Raw genomic sequence first — 23536 nt, 5'->3', positions numbered from 1 at the left:
TCACTAAATATATTTAGTTTCATTATCTGAGAGCTGTTATACCAGAAGAACCAAAAAACATGCAGGCAAGTGCACTGGAGACAAGAGTTCAATAATCTGAACTCTCTTCCTTTTGTATTATACATGGTGACACAGACTTCAGTACATAGAATCTTTTCTACAGGAAAAAAAACTTAGCTGGCCAACCACCTTTTTTCAAACATGTTCTTGTTCTTCTCTACTCACCTCCCAAAGTTATAATTAAGCAGCATTATTGATTTTTTTTCATATTTTTCTAGGCAGAATGTATTTTTAATTTTTAAAGGCCTCAACATTTATTCTTCAGGGGAGTTCTTTTCAACAAACAGCAGATAATGTGTTTATGTGCGTGCATGTGTGTCTGTGTGTGAAGGAACTGGGGGAGTTACTATGAAGGAGGAGAGGGATAAAGCAAACTTAGGGCGTGGTTTCATATGCACCTGAGCCAACACCACAGCTCTCGGGGGTCAAAACAGGGAGATCTCATTCATCCCATTCCAGTCTTGGCTCAGGATTGGCTGGCATTGTCAGCCCATTCGCTGAGACAATGTAACTCTGTAAGACAGCGAAAACTACCCACTCTCTGTTGGTCTTGCTTTCTTGTTGACTTAGTTTATGAAGGCTACAATGGGTGCTGGAAGCAGCACACATTAAGCAGAAGCATGTAGCTGGGAAGGAAAAGGGAAGGTGAGAGATGGAATTTCCCTCTTCCGGCAGTGGTAAGCTCTTGTGAAAACATACCCGAGGGAGGCCATGCAGTCAACAGAAAGAGAGATAGCAACCCCTAGGCATGATTCAGAGCAATTGCCACTATTCTCCCTGAGTCATCGTTTGGAGGAGTTGTTTCTCCATAAATAAAAGGGAGCCTGGAAAGCAGGCTTTGTTGCTAGGCAAAGTTTGCATTTGTGAAATGCTTTGCAGTCAAACCAGGTGGTCTGCAGTACTTGCCAACTGACTTGCAGCATTACTTTGCAATTATTTTGTACCATGTTATATGAAATGTTAACAGGTGATTATGATCCACTAGGAGCACTAAGAAAACAATAATGGACAGTACTTCAAGCTGCAGTATGTGTATCCAAAAGCTTACTAACCCAGCAGAAGACCTACCACTTTCTGTTGCTGGGCTACCTTTCTGCTGGAGTAATAAGTTGAACTGGCTCTGTGATCCAAGGATATCCAAGGACAACTACAGCTGGCAAGAGCAAACTGAATGGCTAAGGTGGGTAAGGGCAGGAGAACTGGAGGCAGATTTTTAGCAATGGGCTGTCAGATCACCTCACCCCATCTCATGGGAGGTTATGAGATATAAAGATTGGTCTAACTTTTAAATGAGAACAAGGTCTAACACTCATTAAACAAGTGGTCAAACCAGCACAAAGTAACCTCAAACAGCTGCAAGCTCTCACTTAAACTTTCGCAGCGTCACACAATAAGAAAGTGGCAGGCCTGAGAATACAATCCAAGAGTCCCTCTCATGGGCCTCCCTCTTGTTGTGGACTTGCCTGCCTTCTCAACCAGCCTGTGGTTTCTCTACTGACTGCCAGGAAGCCTTCCAGCTGTGCTAAGTCCAGCAGTGATGCTGACATCCCTTCACTAAGAACTGGATCGAGACCAACAGCTCCTTTGGTATCTCCCCACAGGCATTATTATCCCCACAGGCATTATTATCCTTCTTGTTCTTTGACTCCAAAACTGTGGCAGAAAAGCTGGTCTATCTCCATCTTTTGTCTATGGCCAAATATACAAGTGGCCTCCAAAGACTTGGAAGTGTAACATTCCTGGTCACTATTACATTCTAGCACTTTATTCACATACATTGGATTCTGCTTCTGGTTTATCATCTTCGCTAACTGATATCTAAATTGAGGTCAATCATTTTAGCATCAGGAGAACTGTTTGCCCTCATCCTTTTCCACACAATATTTTAGCCAAATGAGCACAATACATTAGATTATAATGAGCCATTTGCCATTGTTTGCAATTAAATATATATACATATATATATGTATATGTAGAGAAATGTAAACTCATCACATGAACAAGACTCCACTTACAATTTAATGATTTAACTATGTGGATTTGCCAGGTAACTTCATTACCATACATAACTCATCACCAATTCATAAGAGCAAGAAACTAGCATATCATACTTCTCATTCATGAGAGAAAATCTGAGGGTTATACCATGGCATCTTGACATGTGGATGGGATTTAATCAAGTGCATAGTTGAGCTTGGAAATCAAATTCAAGCCTGGCACACACTTGTTTTTCAGGACTGAGTACCATATGGCCAGCAGCTGGACTCTAACAAATATTGATATCCAATACATTAAAGTTCTTAAAGAACAGCAGGAACTGGTTGGTTAGCATCAATGTACTGCTATTGCACATCACAGATGTTTCTGAAGCCCTTACCTCTTTCTAACTGTCAGTGCAATTCTCTGCCCTGTTCCTGAGGTTTTCAGAAGGAAGTATTTCACAGTTTTTCCAGTGTAGCTGAAAATTACCTAAATGATAAGATTTTCAGGATTGGGAGGGTGAATTCTCAAACAAACCCGTTTCACCCCTTGAAACTTGTTTTAGGAAAGGTCATAAATTTAGCCTGGAATAGCTCCATTAAAATAATACAAATTCCAAATTTAATTAGGCAAAAATAATTCCCTTTTCTAATATACATGATAGAGTTGCCTAAGAAGCATGTGTTTACTCCCTTAAAAGAAACTTGAGGTATCAGGGACACTATAAATATTACATGAGACAAGAGTTTATCTTGGTAATTTCAGAATGTGAAAGAAATGTTACATCCTAGAGCACTTGCTGTTCACCCAATTTGCCCTTTTTTCAGAAGAGTTAGGTTCTTTGTAGCAGAGTCCAGTCCCATTTGGATAGAAACTTCCCGCATGTTTGTAAATGAGTTATGTGGTCTTTGTAGCATATGTAGGACAAAAAGACCATGAAGGGAAGCTGCAAATCCAGCTCCCTCAGGCTACACAGACAGCTTTTTAAAATTTCAGCTACATACACAGAAGATTGTATTTGTTACAAAAATAATCATCATCATCAGATCATATCTACATGTTACCCCCAAAATACAGATATAACATGGAAAACATTTTTTAAAATATATTACATCTTGTTCTTACTATAAGATTAATTATATTTAGGATTAACACTTTATTGCCTTAAAAATGTTTACATTCTTTAATAACATTTAATGTTGTATAATATGTTTTTTCAAAAAAAAGGGTTATATAAATGAGCATACCAGGGAGTTATTAGGACAATTATTAGGACAAATATAATTAAGGCAAAACCATAACTTATATTGGCCAAAAATTATGTTTAAAAAGTTTCTTTTCAAGCACTCCTAAAGGAAAAACTTTTAAAACAGATGTCAATGTACATATTATTTCATTTTAGTTAGAAATTCTTATACTGTTAAGCAAAATGAATATTTTGCTGTTAATAATACCAATATTTTCTCTAGCTTTCCAGTATGGTATATATATATTTTTTTCACTTAAAAGTCAATTTCAGAATATAAGTACATATTAAAGGTCAACATTAGTTCGAGATAAAAATAACACAGATGATGATAACAAATGTATTTTAGAAAGATTAATAAGTCCTAACCTCAAATAGGCTTAACTCATGACCATTCCTATATTTAAATCTACACAAATTACATCTGTTATGACTTAGGCATGATGATATACTATAAGCACAGTCCATGAAAGAGGTCCTATCCTTTTGCTTGGCAAAATTTCACAAGTCAAAACATCCTTTTACAACAGCCAAAGACAATTTTGAGGGGGAAAGGAAACAAATATTAATGAGACAAATACCTTATGCCAAAAAGAAGCATTATTATTCACTCTCAGTTTAAATAATTACTATATCTTTCTCTGGACAATTCTTGATTGCAGTTTTTTTGATAGTGGTTTTCGCAAAATGCTGCCAGGCCATAGCAAAGTGTACCTGAGATAAATAGAATAATCTCAACATTCTGCCTTTCTTGAGGACATATATTAGTTTTATAATAAAACCAAGGACTTTTGGTTCATTTCTCATTCACTGTAGCCAGGGAAGCTTCTGCTTGCTTCAATGAGAGCACATTCAGACCTCTTCTACAGCTAATATGATAAATTATCATTACTTTTCAGCACCATTCAGAATACCTGCTATACCTGACAGATGCCATAAGCAGCTTAAAGAAAACAGTAGCAGCTGTATTAATTTCTTAACCATTGTTTTACAAGGGTAAATGGAAGCCTTAATGTCCTCCATACATGTACTAATACATGGTATAATGAATGACTTCTTGCTAAATATGGACTCATTGAGTATCCACTCCTGTAAATTAATTCAAATTAATAGTGTTATGATTAAATGTTTGTCAACAAATTACTTGTTTTGGTGCTTCAGCATGAGCAAAATACACTTATAAAAATGTGATACATCTGATCACAACTAAACCTTCCATACCCCCTGCCAAAAACTGCAGTGTCTGAAGCCAGAGCAATGTCAAGCAGCTAAGGCAGCGTTAAAAACTGTCATGATCAAACAGGACCCCACCTCAGAAATATCAAATACCACATGTATTTTGGAAGACAAACATCAAGTAAAGAATAAAAAGTGCTCCACTGGATATGTTAATAGATATAGCAGCTGATTCCTTGTGAAACTGGCTTTCCCATTGCTTTAAATTAGATTACTTATGCGACAATGGTTTTCAGCCTTGGAGCTAAAGTACTGTGATTTCTCGTTGATCACATGCACAGTTTCAAATATTTCTTACACAAAAATTATGTGAAAATATGGGTACTTACACAGTAAAATGATAGATAAAACACTTCCATTCACTAGGCCTTTCCAGGAAGTTGTAGACATCTCCCTGCATACTAGTTTTAGCTAAATAACGGCCACAGAAACTTTTTGTTGTGCAGGCCCTGTGGATTTCACTTCCTGCTAAAGTGCCTTCTCTTTGTGCCTTCCTTGGGGTTACAGGGAATTCCGGATACGTTAGTCACTGTGGTGTCTGGATCCAGGGCCACTGAAGAGTACTGCATATTGTTTAAGTTCCTTCTTACTTCCAGCAAGGTTGCAGACTTCCTATTTCCATCCAGACTGCTTAGCTGGGAACTGGAGCTTTGAGCCTGTCCACAGAGGTTATACATTGGGTACCCAACAGTTTCTCCATTGTCATAGGACATTCTGTAACAATGTACAGGTATTATGAACCCTGATCAATATTTAAAATCATAAAAGAGGGTATTGTATGTCCTCCCAGCCCAGGGTGTTCTCCAGTAGCTGATAAAATGACTTTCTGCTGTTATCATGGAACTTCCCCGTGACGCAAGAGTGTGAGCTGTCAGCCTGTCACCTGCTGTCACTCAGAGACTCTGAAATTAAATCAGAAGAACATATTAGACAACTGACACATGCTAGATTCAGAGTAAACTGAATACTGGAACAAGAAAGAGGTTAAGTCTTCTGGAGAAAGAGACAAAATTAAGATTCAAAGTTACATTTGTTAAGAAGGAAGCTTAAAACTATTAAAATACTGCAACACTAGTACAGAGTTCTATTCTGAGAGCCGATCCTATGATATTAAGTTGAACAATTCCTGAACTGTCCTGATTAGAGGTAGAATTGCAAGAATTTCCTGGAATTTATAAACTTGCTGTTGCCTGAAGCACGCTAGATGGATGTTGTGAATAGGGAACTCAACACCTACATCTCAAGAGATCTTGTCTAGAATGTCAATGCTACAGTAAGATTTTATCTTCAGAATGAATTATTCCTGTCACCTCATGGGATCTAATCTTGCAGTCCATCATGGTCAGGAAGAATTTTTCTGAGTTGTAAAAAGTAGGATCTCGTTAATACTAAGTGTCACTGGGAGATTAATATTTTTACAAGGGAAGAGATCAAAGACTTCTGGCCTGATACTTGGTTTTCTTCAAGTAGTTTAATATTTGCTGCTAACTTTGCTAGTCTAAAGGAAGTACCAGGGGAAAACAGAACAGTAAATAAGGCTCTTATAGCTCAGTATATATTTCATAGGACAGACCTAAATTGCTGCTAATATACAAATATTAATAACAGTATTAAGCATTTTGTCAGACTGAGAGCAGCTGCCTGTTTTTGGAAGTGTCAATTTTTGTACTGACTCATTTCTTACTACCATGAAAAGCTTCCTTATTTAAAGCTTTTAGCTAAAATGATACTGCTATGCATATGAAAATATGAAAGGTATCGCGAAAGGTTTTGTTTAACTTCAAAGCACAAGGCACTGCTGACATTAATGTCAAAATTATGGCTATAATGTCATATCGTAAAGTACTGTGATATCTGCAATGAAAAGCCAGCATGCTTAGGGGTTGCAGCTGATTGAGCCTCTGTCAGAGGAGACTCACACCCACATGTTGAGTCACTATAGCCTCCACAGAACAGGATCACTTAGAAAGAGAGAATTTTGGGCTTCAACCCCTCTTTTCAATGAAGCTTACTTTTCATCGTAGCTCAAAGATCCCTGTGTGTGAGTGGATAAACTGCCACTTTACTACACCCAAATAAAGCCCTCCAAGTTACTCCAAAAAATCCAAGTTATTCCTCAAAATATTTACATGGAGTAGTGGACTAGTTACAGAAGAGCTCATTTCTTACCAGTGGTACTGGTAAAATGGACCGATGTATTTCTACATTAATCCCACAGCAGACAGAGAACTGCTTCTTTTCCCTTATCACTCTTTCTCTTAACACTGAAAAGCTTTAGGGACCAAACAGTAAACTTAAAACATGAAGCCTTTCAGCTGAACCAGTCTACAACAAGAATGTGAGTGAAACACATATGAGAAGTACATTCCCTCTGTGGGTGCTGAAGCTACCTAGACAAGTGATAGTAGCAAAGGCTGGCTATCCAGCAGCTGCAAACAAGGGTACTTGAAACACATTCGCTAGCCTGCTTAATCAAAATGTGGAATTCCTCACAGTCAGAAATAAAGAACAGAAAAACATGAAACCATCTGGCAAACAGTACCTCCTCTCTCTTGTCATGTGTCCCTCTATTCCTCTTCTTTGTTGCTCCCTCAGCTCCACATGGCAGAGTCTCTGTATAGGTGCAGGGAGTCCGGCTGCCTGACTCTGCCCCCTGTCTTATCAAGTCCCACCCTTGCTAGCACAGCGTCCCTCCCTGTTATCTGCCTTATATGGTTTCCCCTGGAAAAGGCAGAGAAAAAACGGGGCTTACTTGTGCTAAGACAGGACTTAGTTGTGCTTCTTCCTGTTGTCAAAACCATCAGGCATGAGGGACAGTGTACTTTTGCTTAGGATCATCTTCCTCTCCTTCCTTGCCCTTTTCCTACCAGCATACAGCTAATTGCAACAGGTTAATAATGTCATTTCCTTACGTCACACTTAAAAAAAATTTTTTTTGAATTGTTGGCTAAAGCGGAAGGCTTTGCAGCATCCTTTCATATCGAGTAGTCTAAACAGGCTGCTTCAGCTGTTTGGTTTTTGCCTCTAATTTTGGGCAAAACCAAAAGCAGCACTGCATTACATGTTACATTAACTCATGGAAAAGCAGAGTTTTCTATTGCTGTTGCCTTTTCTGAACCACTGGTGTTTTTTTGTTGTTTTGTTTTTAAATTAATTTGGAAGGAAGGGAATCCCAAGCATAACCATTCTGGCATCAAATTCCTAATTTTATTGTTAAACATCCTAACCATGCTAAAAGCAGGCAAGTACTATTTTTTTCTCTCTTTTTTCCTCTTCTTTTTCCTTTTGTAACAGAAAATAGACTGCTGTCCAAAATGCCAGCATTCTGAATATGAGTTGTTTCCCACTTTTCTACAGTCACACAGCTGACAGTGAAAGCAAGCTAATTATTACAACTTTTCTTTTGGCGGTGGAGGAACGTTACTATTTTATGTGGTCTTCAACTTTTATCATAATTGTTCATGCGGTTGAAGTGTCTCTCATTCCTTAGAGTGACTAGCCCAGAAAGTTCTTACTTTCTTAATTTCCCAGTTACATTTCCATGCCACTGCAAAAAAATGTTCTTGGTATTTATTCTTTTCTGATATCTGTAGTCTGCTCAGTTTTATCAGTTCTTACTTCTCTAAAAATCAGCCCCTCCAGAACATTGTCCTTGGCTGCTTCATGACCCTCTGTTTATGGTGCACCAGAATTGAATACAGTATTCCAGACAGTACTGTAGGGGAGCCATAGCAAAGGACTATTAACTGTCTGTAGTCACAGAAATCCTTCTCCAGTTTTTGCTCATGCTTCTTCCCTGAAATGCCTTCTTCATCAATTAATGCCTTCTCTGCTGTATTAACTTTTCCAGATAGTAATTTCCTAAACACAAAATTATTGTCTGTTCTCACCTCTGACCTCTCCTGAAATTAATTGTTCAAGCTCTAAATAACTAGTGAAAGCATGTAGGAAAAAAAAAAGTACCTCCAAGACCTTTGGCAATAATTATCTTGGATATCTTAGGGTTTAAAGTTGTTTTACTTTGAAGGACAAGTAGTACCCATCTTTATTGTAAATGTGGAAATTCAACATAGTAGTGGCAGATCTGAAACCACTGCAAAAATAGAACACACAGCATCTGACTCCTCTTTCTTGACCACGGAAGAGATAATGATTTAGTGCTTAGATTATTAGACTGGACTGTGGAAGGCATGGACTCATTCCTTCATCCCCACAAATGCAGTATATCACAATTTTGGGTCAAGCCTGATGCAGCCCACATACTCAGAGCATATCTTCCCCACCGTGACAGACCTATATTTGGCAAGATGCACAGCAAACATATAACATATAATCAAAAGGCTAGTGTGGGGAGACACAGGCTAATGCCCAGTTCTGAGCTACAGATCTGAACCCTTTCTGGCTAACAAGGAGACACTTCTCAGGAAACTACCCTAAACACAAGATCAGACTGGTCTGCCACTGATATCATCACTGTTTCCTCTAGGGGCTATATTTCAGAAGAAAAGAGTCAACCAGTCATGCCAAAAACATAAAGGAATAATATGAAACCCAAAGGCTAGAAAAGATTTGGGACCGTACATAAAAGATAAGGCTTGAAAAAACATTCCTGCATTCTTCTGTTCACTGTAGATTCCATTCTGATGACCTACATTTTCTGTATGCAGTGCCTGGGCTCATAAACATCTACTTCGGGTTTGTGAATTCCAGTTCCAGAGCTGGGTTCCTAAAAGCTAGACATTGCTGAGTACCATGTATTTTTCTGCTCTAGCTATAGCATCTTTTCTTAGCCATGATCACGTGTGGGAACAAGTTCACCACGTTGTGTGGCTTGAATTGGTTGTGCCCAGGCTGCCTGGAAGAGGCAAAGAGATAGTCCTTGCTTTCTGCTTGAGCTTTCCAGACGGGTGAGCCAATTGTCTTACACTAGACTGTAAACCAAAGCTTGCTGTGGGTAATCAGGGATCTTGGGCATGGGTATAGGCTTGAGCCCCAAGCTCGCATGACAGTACTCTCTGCACTTTTCATTTTTGAACTGGAGATTGAAGATGGGGTAATATCCTTTTTGCAAATACATTATTTAGTTTAGTTGTCTGTAGAGCATTTTGCAACCCAAGTAATGTGCACCATGAATGCCATTCTTCTTCAAAGAAGACATCAAGATTATCAGGACTTGCGTGCTATGATATTGAAAGGATCACATGTAAAAAAAATAGCAAATTGTGACACTGGGCTTCCATTCACTCCCAAAAGCTTGGCTAATAAAATGAATTGTAGCATTTTATCACATGGGAGAGGAGATGAAATGCTAAACTTTGCCTAAAATGCCTTTCATGCATGTAGGCACTGCTACATTATTTGAGTATTAATACAGACAATCTACAAGGCTGACTGCCTGACCCAGGGCAGTATCTAACAGCTCTGTAAATCTCCCTATTTCCATGATGGAGCTGCTGTAAGAAATGAAGACTGGTCCCTTCAGTTATGGAAGCTATGAAGATTTTTCTGTATTGAAACTGAAAGTAAAAAATTGCTTCACTAGAAAAACAAAACAGAAGATGAGAGTTCTTCAAAAAAAGCCTGAAATTAGTAACAGCTGAGATGTGAAGGGAAAATCAGTGTCCTATAAGCTATGTTACGACTTATATTCCAGAACACATTTGGTGGAAATAAAATTAATGAATTAATTAATTCACATGATCATTATAGTGGGAACTTGTAGCAACTTGCAGTTTGTCTATCTGTTCCCACCACTTTCCTCCTTTTTATTTTTTGCAATTTCACCAAGCTCACAAGCATATGGACTGAAATTTTCCTTTGGAAGAAGTTTCTGGCTGATTCTGTTTTTAACTGGTTGCTTAAAGAAACTGTTCAGCCATCTCTGACCATAAAACTAGGGAAAAATAAATAACTCTTTAAAACTAAAAATACCAGCAACAAACATATAACAATCCCAATCTGAAACCAACTATATGACATTCCTTCTTTTGCTTATTCTGTTTCATTCATGTTTTTCACTCCCCCAACCTTCCACCCTATCCAGGCAAACCCTGACACTTTATGTAATGAAAAGGGAAGAAGTGTTAGCTGCAATGGCAAATGCAACGCCCCTACTTGTCGCGGTCCGCGGGAGTGACGGGAATGAATCATACGCATTCACAGAATGCAGGTTCAATTCCATCTTTATTCAGCAATTTGCTCATTTTATAAGTACAGGTATTCGGCGCTCTGGCCCTTGATTTGTGGTTCATACAGATTATGTCACAGGTAGCCAATCATTGCACCGATCACGCACGCAGCGGTCATGCCTTGCACCTTGCTGCTTGTTTAGCAAAGCTGTCTAGCCCTTAACCTTGGTTCCCACTGGCTTCTGCTAGTTTATCTGTACTTTCTCAGGATGTATCATTCCCAGCTGCACCAGTGTCCTTGGTAAACTACTTTAAAGCACATAGCAGCGGCTACAGCCTGAGGCCTAAGGCTTCAGCAAATTTAGCTACTCATGCTAAGCAAGTTGTGCTAAGCAACTAATCCTAAACAGTGTAGTTCCATACTCTATATTTCATATAGATTATTGTTCTGAAGTACCGCAAGGGCCCCAACACCTACTAAATGTTGCGTGCTAAAGTACTGGCTGGCATGAGGAAGATGAAACCCAAAGGGAAGGATGAGAAGGGTATCAATGTAAAGTATCATTTGAGGAAAGAGTGCCTTCGTTTGAAGGATGTAATTTTCAGTCTGGAAATAATAAGAGCACTGTATACATCCAACGGTATTGCCCACACCCCCAGTTCCTATGGATGTCCTCAGCCTATAGGAATGACAAGAGGGGGGAAGCACAACCACTTGTATATTGAAAGCACGCTTGGATTTACTTGTGTTCAGAGCATGTTCGCCAGCATAAACCGGATTCAGCACCCTGGAGAGTGCAGAGTTCCAGTCTAATCAACCCCCATTTCCCCTCCACAGTTTATGTCCGCTCTGAAAAGAGCGTTTGGCCATCAATGTTTAATTAATGGGAAAACTTAAGTTAAACTCCCACAGATATGTACAAAGAATTTGACATGCATAAAAGCTTCCAGATCGTGCCTCAAAATGCTAAATTGCATGCAAGCAAGCAAGGTGCATAGATCTAGGTTTTCTTTAGTCAGTTCTGGTAAAAGAAAGGAATTCCTGTCCCTGTTTTCAAAATGGGTCTCCACAGTAGACTGCCTGTGAAACTGGGTCAGCATTTGGACTAATGTTTGTGAGCTCCTGTCCTTATTTGTCTTTATTCTTAAATCAGTGATTCATATCAGTAGAGTTCTGGGCTAGTGTGTCCTGATACAAGATCAGTGCTGTAGGATGTTGAATGTCACTATGGGAAGCATCTCCAATGCAAAGATATGTGGATGTGAAAGAAGTAACAAGATAGCATGGGACAGCACAGGAGGCTGGACTGTGAGTGAAGAACAGTGCTCCAGAACATTGTCCCTGTGAACTGCTTAAATGTGTTGCGTGATTTCATTATTTCAAAATGAGGCACCTTCTATGAATACTGAAAACTGAAACTGAAATCCTGAAAACTTGTTCCTTAATTGCTGCTATCTGATGGTCATTCAGGGCTATGTGTGAAATCGCCACTCTGTTAGAGAGGCCAGGCAGAAGATGGGCATGAACCATTTAGATCAGTGGAGACCATCATCTCCTCAAGCAGTTTCAGACAGTCTGCCCCTGCCTGCAATCTGCCACCACAGGCTGCTGCCTGTTTCGCTTAACTTTGAACTGACTTTGGCAACACAACGATAAATCCATTCCAAGGCCAGCCTGGGAACTTATAATGGCAGTGCATGATGGTTTAGAGGAAACATGAATAAAGAAAAACAATCAAGCTTTTCACTCACCAAGATGAAACTCATTAACAAAATGTCACCTCTCTCTTTTTGGGACTAGTGTCACAAACAACTTGTTTTTTAAGGGAACATTTCCAAAGCAGAATTAAAAGCTTTAGGGGCCATTGGTTGTAAAGAGCAGATAAAACCTTACATTATGAAGATGAGAGAAGAGCGAATGCCTCCTAAGGTTTTACATTTGACCTCTTTATCTTGCTGTATTTATAATTCCTAAATTGTTCCAAGATGGGAAGAGATGAACAACAAAAATAAAGGAAAGCAGCCTAAATTTTAGGTAAAACCTAAAATTTAACATGACTCTTCCTACTCAGCGAAGGACAGAGCTTTGGGCAGATGATGGTTCCACAGTTCTCATACTCCCTCACACTGGTCTTAGTGGAAATTCTCCAGGAGTCAAGGCATATTGTGGAAGCACAGTGACAGCCTGTGTACAAAAAATAAAATATGTATATGCCTTTTTTACATCTGAATGATGTTTAAAAGACATGTGAAGTTTTAAAAAGTTGTTAAATTTACATATGCATTTACTCATGGTAGTAGAATGATGTTTTGCAATTGCAGATAAAATAAAAATTCAGTAATCAAAGCAAAGTGACTTTTATTCATTGTTAACCCTTTGCTTTTCTGCAATTTCTTTCAAATGTCAGCAGTTAAATATTTTCAGTGAACAAACATCTGTTTCTATGTGAACACTGTCCTTATTTCAGGAAACACCTTAAGGGTCATATTAATTACCCTTAAACCAGCAATTTCTCCAGGCAAGATTTGGCATTCCTTATATTTAAAGAACATTGTGGTGGGAATGAATCTACCAGTCCACCTGTTCTCAGAGAAGACATCAGAATTAACAGAATCTGTGTTTCAGAGTTTTGTCCCTGTTTTTCTGAGTTCTGCTGGGTCAATAGCTGTCCAAGGCTCATCTCTTCATAAGCAAGCATGTTTTCAGTTTTCTCTGCTATACTTTCAGCAACAATGTTCTAAATTCAGCTCACCTTTTTTTACTTTTTTGTGTGAAAATCTTAGATAAGCAAGTCACTTGTGTGGCTAAACACAAGTTCCACAATGTTTCGGGATGAACTTCACCTTTTAGTGAAGAATATACACTGTAAACCTCAGTCTGTTAAGCTAGTATCTTGTTGGTAGTTTATCTTGTCTCCTAACACAAGGGCAGGGGAGAGGAGAGCTGGAGGATCAGGAGTAGACAAAGGAGTGTATTTTCTTCTGTAGAAGGAACTCTGAAAAAGAAACATTCAGTTCTGATACTTTTGCTCCATAGTTAAATCATGTTTCAAGTGCATTAATTGCTATTAGATGGATACTGCACCAATGCCATTGAAGGCTATCTGTGTTAGGAAAGTGTATGTCGCTCTATTATTTTCAGAGTGGTGATCTGCTTGTTTTAACAGTTGTCTGATAAAGACAAACAATATTTGGTCCTCAAGAGTTGAAGAGATCCATATAATTAAAGCAAATATCTTGGGAATATCATGGCCAATCAGTTCCAAGATTTCAGGCATCATCATTCTTGACTTCAGTGGGCACAGCAATAATTGCGCAATGTGATGAATGTGATAAAGTAGGCAGCCTTGCTAATTATGCTACCATTTCTGTAAGCTTTTGGAAATCTTGGGAATAAGGAGAATTTCATATCATGAGAGTGCATTTTCTAATTTGGCATATGTGCTGATTAAATACTTTTTTTTAGATAAAAGCCAACATGGTAGGGTCCTGATCCTGTCTGCTATTTAGGCCACTATTGTAAATTGAGCAATAATGATAATGCATTGCATGAGAATTATTTTTTGCAGTTCTAGAGCCAAATTCTGCTGGCCTCATGTTATTCCACACGAACCTTAGAGAACAGCTTGGTGTGCGTTTTTTTAAGTTTAGTGCTCTTTACTAGGTCAGTAGAATTCTTAAACTAATTATAATATAATTATAGTATACCTTCATAGAAACCCATTGCATTTTTAATACCTACATAAGTGAAAATTCAAACACTAAATACATGGTGTGGGCTAAAATAAACTGCCACCACATAGGGCAAAGTATCTGTTGATATGATTATGTTGCATAAAAGGAGGACAAAATTACTGCTTGAAATATTGTATCTATTCTAATTGATGAAGAGGTATCAGATAGCAGTCATGGAGAACTTTTAAATAATAAGAGACAATATAAATTCTTGTACAGTGAACCTTGACTGTTACTTGATTCCTACCTCCAGTTATATTAAGTGTCCTAGCATTGTTTTATTAGGTTTGTTTAAATCATTAGTGATGCACTGGAAGAGAAGGATACTGTTGTTGGTATTGTGGTAGTAACAGAATATCATTAAAAGTGGATGTTTATTACAAGTATACTTGAAATGATTGTTCAAGATATAATTACTGTTTCAGGAGAGACTCTGCATAGGAGTTGTGCATTGTAATTGAGAAGAGAATTTGGAGAGATGACAATGCTGCTGTGAGGATAATTGCAGTTGTGCACTTTTACATATCTATGTGGGTGAGTTTCTAAAGGCAATAACATATCCTTTAATTTCTGTTAGAGATTTCCATAAAGCTGTTTTCTGTAGTAGATTTTGTTATATATCCTTTAATCAATTATCAAGGCTCTAGTAATATTTCTTAAGGAAAACACAATGTAAATGAGCAATGTGATTATCAGAACTGACTTTAAAGACAAGTAAACTACCTCAAAATTCTTAATGAAGCAGGTCACAATCCATGTTTTCATCTTTTTCTGTACTACTCTGAAGTCTGAGGCAGTAATTCTTCTGAAATGATAGCAACAGCTCATTCCTGAGATGGAGAACATCCTCAGTGAGAAATGATCTCCTATTTCTTACTTTCGTCTCCTTTAAATTTTTCAAGACAAGTGTCTCTTACTCTGTTTGGTAGCTGTAACTCTTTACTTCTACAAGAATATGTAACATGCAGTGTACACATGCAGTATAACCATAAAGTCAGGCTTCAGTACTGACAACACATTCTACAGATTTGAAGAGCGCTATCACTGGGAGAATATCCAAGTGCCTTACCACTGTGCACCAAGCAATCACATTGGATCAGGTGGACTTAGCTTTAGTACAGGCACAAGGCTATGTGAAGACTGCTGTGCCACTGCCCTGTGCACTCAGAGTGTTAACCAGGTGTGGGTTATGAATGCAAAAGCAAATTCATTCTCTTTCACCAAGACATTTTTGCTTACTGAATTACCAATGTGAAATTGAATCTGACCAGGAAATGAAAGATGAACCATAATCTCTCAGTTATAAATGACAGAGCCTTTCTAAATGTTGGCTATTTCACTAGAGATAAGCTAGTCATGGATGTGAACAGAAATCACAAAAGTGGAAAGAAGAAGGAAAATAGTAATAACAATCTATGATCAAACTATATAGAGTGAACACATATTTATCTAACATCTCCAATACTTTTTCACTTATAGGGCTTTCTAAATAATATAGCTTTTCTTCTTTCCAATATCCCATTTGTATGCAAAATAATAGTTTTGAATAAAAATTAAGTGGCTTGCATCATACTGTAACTAGAAATGCTTTTCAAAATGTGTGTGCATTTCAAACTAAAGAAAAAATAAAATACTTGTGAGATAAAGAGGTATACAAAGAATGTATCCTGAAGTAAACTTGTAAGTCCTATTTATAGGTCTGCTTCTAACCTCTAATGAAAGTTAATATATCTGTAATTGGATCACTATAGCAGTAGTGTTATGAAAATCTGTTTGATCATAAATTTTTTTTTTGTGATAAATTAAGTTATTGCTCCTGAAAAAGCCATTCAGATGAGGTTTTTAATTGTAAAAATACAGATTAATCTATTTTTTTAGCTTTCTGGAAATGCTTGCTAGGATGAAATAACATTAAATAAAAAAATGGCAGCAGACATCTATTAACTGAACAGTAACATTTGTCACAAATGCAGTTATAATTAACGCATAATAAATAGAAACAAAGTATTTTATCTGCCTAGTGATTTTTCATAATTAGTGATAGTGCATGGAAAACTGAAAATTACTATCTTTGTATTATATTTTTGTTTATGGCCACTTATAGGAAAACTGGATCTTTATTATCTGCATCTATTTCTCCTTTTTTTCTTCTCCCCTCATTTTTTAAAATGACATTACTTTCTCAAGTATCTTGGGGCTAATAATGATGAAAGAAATGGACTTACTACCTCACAGGGAAAATAAGCAGAAAGAGCAGATGAAACACTGAAGAATGAAAAGATCCTGCTATGTAAACACCAAATAATTCAAAACCAGGAAAGATTATAAAATATGTTATTTTAAACAATTATATTGCACCTGCGAATAATAGTGCTGGCAGGATTTTTCTGTTTTTCTTTTGTAAAAAATCAGTTGTGATTGTGTGTGGACTGTTTTCTTAGGCATACATCTGTTGGAGAAGACAGGCAGGGTGGAATTGAGAGAGTCCTCATGGAAGATTTTAAGCGAGGCTCAATGGCTGCAGAGATCCTTCTCATTTAATGTATTTATTTCCTAGCCTTAGCCCTAACATCAGTTATTTAAATAATTCTTTATTTCTGTTGCATCAACAGTTTTCACAATATCACTAATACAGACAAGCGATAACACATGGTGATGAATCAACTGACTACAATGAGTTCAGCAAAGACAATATATATTTGAGGCTTCTCTTCAGTGCCTTTTTATTCATCTCTTGGAAAGTCAGGACTGTGTTTAGCTTGGCAAAACAAAGAAATCTGATAAGACGCAACTTGATCAGTTTAAAAATAGCTGTAGAAAGGAGACTGCCTCAAGTGTAGCTATTCTTGAGCAAGTTGGAATTCTTGAGAGCTATTTATTCTAGCAACTAGAATATCCCATAAACTTTTTTTTTTAAAAAACCTTCTGAAGTACACAGCTGGATGTGCATTTTCTTGAGTAAACTCTAACAAGAACAGCACTGTGTTGATCATGGACCATTCCACTAAAAGCTGACATATAAACAGCTACTTATGACTAATTTGATTCATTTTAGGAAAAGCAAGCAAAATTTGAGGAAGATCTTAAAAGAAACGATCAAGTCTGTCATCCAACATATACAAGTGACCTAGACTGAAGTCATGAAACAGGAGCTCCTAGCTAACACATAACACTGGCAGCTGGATCTTGTTCTGTTAATGGCACTACATGTTTTCAACAGCAAAGGATCCCTTCTTATGTTACCCTAATGTGGAAAATAAAATATGATAAAATTCAGAGTGTTTTCTAGTAAGAATAACTTAAAACTGTGACTATACAGCAGGACTTCAGAACGTTTATGATAATGGTTAACGTCCTAAGAGGTCAGTAAGGCTGCCTAAATCATCGCTTAATATTTGTGAAGTTCATTAAATATATTAAGCACTAATTATAAGTCAAAGATTTATCAGACTTTACACATTAACTCCATTCATTTTCTCTTCATGGCATAAGATGACTTGCAAGGTTCCTGTCATGGAGATACAAGTATAGCTGTGTGTGAATATGGAAATTATTTCTCTGAACCTTGACAATGAGACTTCATTGTGAGGTTAAAAGGGAGTGCCTGACAAATATTCTGAACATGAAGATGCAATAACTACCCTTTTCTTGCAAAAGCAGGTACTATTTATGAGTTACATAATACATCTCAACATATTACATGCTATTCTACTACATGTTAGTGCAATTTTATATAGCCAGTAAAATTAGCATGAGGAATAAATGTTCTGTATCTCCAGAGGTGTCTGGGCATCTTATGACTAGTAACATTCAGTTTTATATTTCAAGACAGATTCAACCTCTTAGGGCACTCAGGCCCAAACCCTCATTTAGATGCCTAGCTTTCAGCGATCTTTGGAGAATGGGGACCTTACATTTTAGCTGCAAAATTATTTTCTTGAGAATTTAAAGATTTATAGAATTCACTTAAATAATCTTGAGTTTATCCCAATTACTGGACACTGTTTTTAAGAATTTGGACACATCTTGTTTTGTCCTTGTTCCACCTGTTGTTAACAATGGGATATTCCACAATTCTAATTTTGTAAAATTTATAGAAATCTTGTGGAAAGTATAACTGAAAGTTTTAGACTGCATTTCATGTTACCTATTAAGAACTGCCCAGCATTCGTAAGAGTGCATTCTGAACAATAATTAGGGTAAAGTGGATGAAGTCATAGTGAGAGGCCATACTAATCATGAAAAGGTAAACTACATTATGGGTATGTTATAATTTGAAACAAATAGATTAAACCCAGGAAATCTTAGTATGGCCAGGAATGAAAGTATATTGCCTACAAAAACTTAACAGATTTGCATTTAACAGGTTCAGAGAAGCAGAAAAGGTCTGAAAATTAAGAAAAGCACACGATGTAGTCTAGATTTACAAACATGAGAGCGTGATCATTTTGTTCCCATTTTGTATTAGGGCAGAGCAGAACCCATTCACGTTTGGTTGAAGAAGAAATTAAGTTCTGTGCTGGGAAGCACAGTGGCACCTCAGGGCTGGACATTCGGCATTCCCCCACCTTCGCAGTCCCAAACAGTAGAAGTCCTGCGTGATACTTCCTTTCTGCGCCACTGAGAAGAAACTTAACCTCTCTAACAGCAAATGATCGTGTGGTAATTCAGGGAGGTTCGATTATGCAGGTAGCTGAAAGACTGTCCCCACAAGGAGCTGAAGCTGTTAGCTGCCGCCTTTCCACCTACAGGTTTATACATAAGGCTGGTGTTAAGGTACAGGTTACGCCTTACATATTTTGTTCCAAATTGCTGACATCTGCTCTTTCATTTAACTCTGCTTTAACATAACTCCTTGGCTGCCTGAAGCCTGCCATGCCTGGCTTGGATGTGCCCATGTCACATCTTTTCTCTGGTGACCTTCCCCTGTTTTAGGGGTACAGAGAGGATGAGGAGTAGCACACAGGATTTAAGAAGTTGTATTTTCACTTGTGAGCGCAAGAAATTGAATTCAGGAAGGCAGGAGCAGAAACTGCCCCCTCATCCCCAGCTGCGGTCTCCAGGCCTGCTCCTCAACCCATATCCTGCATCTGCCGGATATAAAAAGGCAGATCCTGGTCAGCTTGTTATAGGTAAACGCGACAAATTGACAACCACTCGGGCCGGGTTGCATAAATTCCAATTTAATAAAATAATTGAGCAAGTCACAAGTAAGCAAAACAGCGCTGGGCGGCCAGGGAGTCTCCTGCTCCACCAACGGCACGCGCGTGATTCCCCCCCCCCCCCCCCCCCCAGTCTCCTTATATGCGATTCCAGTTCCGGGTATACATGGCACTTCCTGTAACTTCTGCGGTTGCGCCGGCTGTTGCTAGGGGGTCTTCTTCAGCCTTCTGGTGGTCGTGGGGATGAAGGCTGGAGTCTTCCTCTGCGTTGTGTGTGGTGACCCTCAGGTCATGCATGTATTTTACAACTGTGTGACCTCGCCATTGCCATATTAGGCTATCTAAACTAACATCGCCGCCTCGCTGGCTCCACTTAATTATCTCAGGCGGGGTACATGCCCTCATTACAGGATGTTGTGGTTTTAGCCCGTAATTATCACCTAGTTTCATCGTAAAATCACTTCCCGATTTGATGTAACAAACTAGCACCTATCACAATCCCCCCTTTTTGTTTTGGTCCCTTCTAATTTGTTCATCAAATCGAGCAACCTCCTGTGCCAGGGAGAGCATAGGGTTATGCTTACTCTCATCTTCATTTAGTTGTTCATATTGACTTCTTATCAACAGTAGGTGGGCAGCTTCGAGTCTGCTTTTTGCTAAGTTAATTATTTTATTTACTATACACGGTCCAAAGGTCAACACTAGTACTAGTAAAGCCAATGGGCCCGCGATGGTAGACAATAAGGTTGTTAGCCAGGGAGAATGACTGAACCATGATTCATACCACCCTTGCTGGGCTTCTCTTTCCTTTTTACGTTTCTCAAGGCCTTCTCTCAATTTTGCCATAGTATCCCTGACAACTCCTGTATGATCCGCGTAAAAACAACATTCTTCTCCTAGGGCTGCACACAATCCTCCCTGTTGCAAAAATAAGAGGTCCATCCCTCTTCTGTTCTGTAACACTACTTCTGATAGCGATGTCAACGACTTTTCTAAAGCTGTAATGGATTTTTCTATTCGTTCTAAGTCCTCATCCACAGCCGCCCGTAGGGTGCTAAAGCTCTGCTGTTGCATCACTAAGGAGGAAATTCCGGTTCCCGCTCCTACTGCCCCGAGGCCCAGTAAGGTGGCTATAGTAATTGCGGTGATTGGTTCCCTCCTTACTCGGACCAGATGAGAAGTGTCCCAATGATCGTATATCACATTTTCCGGATGATACACGATCCTGGGAATTACTTCTATTTGTATACAATATTCTTGGGACTCACTAAGCACCCTTAAGGAGACACAAGGAGTCAGGCCGGTTTTTGAGCATATCCATCTAGTTCCTTTGGTGGGAATAGCCCATCCATTTTTAGGGATGTGGTTTTGCAATGATATAGATCCACACAGCTTTTTCTTTGATTTTAGCACTTTGCCAATACACATTCCTATTCCTGTAACTTGCTCCATAGTCAATCCCCTCTTCTTATCTTCCCATTGACACTGTGAAGCTGGATCATTGCTTAAGGTATATGTCATATTTACTCCTATTGCTTCATAAAAAGGGGGTCTTATGTCGTAGCATAACCAGCAATGGGTAGTTATACTAGGGGTTGTAGCATTTAATATTTTGTAGGTTGCTTGCACAACCTTCTACAGAGGATTGTCTACCCTCTCTGTGGCTTTACTTTCTGAGATTACAACAGTATCTTTCGGCATGGGGCAGCTCATAGGAATACTTGTCAGATTCATGATCGCTCTCGTGGGTTTGATTCTTGATCCTGTTCCCTTAACAATTAAATTCGGCCCTATTACCTGTGGATTGGGTCGCACCCTTTCTTTCTTTATGAAAATTAATCCACCTGTATCGGTTGTCCCAGCCTCCCAGTACTGGACTCCCCAGGTCTTTCCCAAAAACCATCCTGGATCTTCCAGACGGTTGATATTTATCATTAAATGTGTACAATCCGACCCAAAATTATGGATTGGTGGGTATCCCCCTGACCAATCCCTCTTGGCGGGTTTACACCCAGAAGGCCCCCATTTTACTGATAAAAACTTATCTGGCCCTGCTCCTGGAGTCCAATCAGAGGCTATAGTTTCACATCCCCAATAAGCACAATAATAAGAGTTTGGGTAGTTACAGTATCCTCACCCAGGATTAGAACTAGGACAAAAGTAAAACCCCATATGATCTAGACATGGTTCAATAGGCACCAACTCACATAAAGTAGCTGTAAATGTAGGACTCCCGGGTACACTTCGTACTTGGATCACTGTTTGATCCTCCCACCTTATTAATGACCATTTAAAGGGTTGGTGTACATTATGTTCCCCTTTGATTCGTATTCCTAATAAGCCCAGCACAATCATCTTCCAGAGGAGTAGTGGACCCATGGCTTGGCTAACGGATATTTTACGAACCCTTAATGCCTTGGAGGGGCAATCCGTGATGCCAAGTGTCTCTGGGACTTTAAAGAGTCTGGGCCTTACAATTTTGGGTATCCCCGCTTAGGAGGTGGCTTATCGGCCTCAATCCCCACAGTTTCCATACGTCTGTCTCCTCTGCCTACTCTTTTGCTCAGAGCAGCAGGGTGTACGTCTTCTCGACAGCAGCCGTATTCTTCAGGGGAACCTCCTGTATGAGCTTTTTGGATTTTTAAAGGCTTCCCAGTTCTCCAGAGTGACACTCAACATACGGCACGGTCCACCTACAATTGGTGTTTTCAATTTCGGCCTTATGTGATCGGGGTGGTTGGCGTAGGTACAACCTTTCTCTGGTTGTACCCCTTTAGCAAAAGCTTCCCACCATTCCACCGATCTTTTCTTGAGATCCCTTTTTAATGTCAAATAGGTCAATTTGCCATAACAAATGCGACAACTGCCGCTAGGGAGGAACCCATACTACCAATGAGTCCACTACTTCTCTTTACAAATCCTACATTCATAACACACAAAGGGATAACAAATACAATGTGAGGTTTTACAAAATGTGGTCTTACTTATCGAGGTTTCTAGGTTTCTTCTTAAAGGTTACTTTTAAATTGTCCGGGTTTCCAAAGGCTTCCCACGATGATTCTGAGATCGGCCCTTTAATTCTGCTGGCATGTGTCCATCCTTGCTCTGCGGTGCGAATAGCAGTGTCTGTGGTAAGCAAAACAAGGAAAGGTCCCTCCCAGCGGGGAGTCAAAGACGAGTCTTTCCAGGTTTTAATTAAAACCTTGTCTCCAGGGTTAACTCGGTGAATGGAACCTGGTAATTGTTCTTTTGTTCATTTCTCTTAAATCTTATGGCATCCCATATAACATTTCAAAAGGGGAGACTCCTGTGTCAGTTCTGGGCTGAGTTCGTATATTCAACAAAGCTAAGGGTAACATGTCCCTGATAGCATGCACAGAAAGGAAGTCAAGAAGCCTCCCAAAAGAAATGTATTTTTACTGGATTCTTCCCCCTCCTTTTGGCTCCACATTTCTAAAAGCCTTAACAACTGTTTCTTTACACAGCAAGGGATAAAATTTGCTATCAAACCCTTACTCTTGCCAGTGGTCTAGCTGTTAGCATCTCAGAAATATTTTACCCTCTACAATATAAAATGGGAATTTGCTTCAAAACGAAATTTTCTGGTAATGGAGTTGCTGTTTTTCTGTTTACAAAGCACACAGCTACATTATATCCTACATAGGGACACAAGTCCTCATAGCATCAGAATGCAAATATTTTCGCAATAATTTGAGTGCAATACTGTGATGTCTCAGCTAGCTAAAAGAGTCAGTAAGCAGGTAAAATACGCAGAGCTGCAATTTAATGAAAAATGAAATCAACACTTCGCTTCATTGAGAGGCTTTTTCATTTAGCCTTCCAAAGCCATGAACAGTGGCTGCGGCTCAAAGAGATGTCAGCTTTGCAAAATTACCTTGAGTTTGATGAGGGCTGTCTCCAGCAACAGCAATTCCACACAACACAAGCAGTGAGGGTGGAATCATCAGTGCTGGTGAGGCTGGCTCCCC

General features: G+C 38.9%; 1 pseudogene; it reads right to left on the bottom strand.

The window, feature by feature from the left end:
* LOC106488321 (potassium voltage-gated channel subfamily KQT member 1-like) overlaps positions 1 to 7096 on the bottom strand; it is a 542964-nt pseudogene extending 535868 nt beyond the window's left edge.
* Positions 7097 to 23536: the final 16440 nt, after the last annotated feature.

Source organism: Apteryx mantelli, chromosome 1 (assembly GCF_036417845.1).
Source record: "Apteryx mantelli isolate bAptMan1 chromosome 1, bAptMan1.hap1, whole genome shotgun sequence".
Classification (NCBI taxonomy): domain Eukaryota; kingdom Metazoa; phylum Chordata; class Aves; order Apterygiformes; family Apterygidae; genus Apteryx; species Apteryx mantelli.
This window is presented reverse-complemented; position numbering and strand designations above follow the sequence as displayed.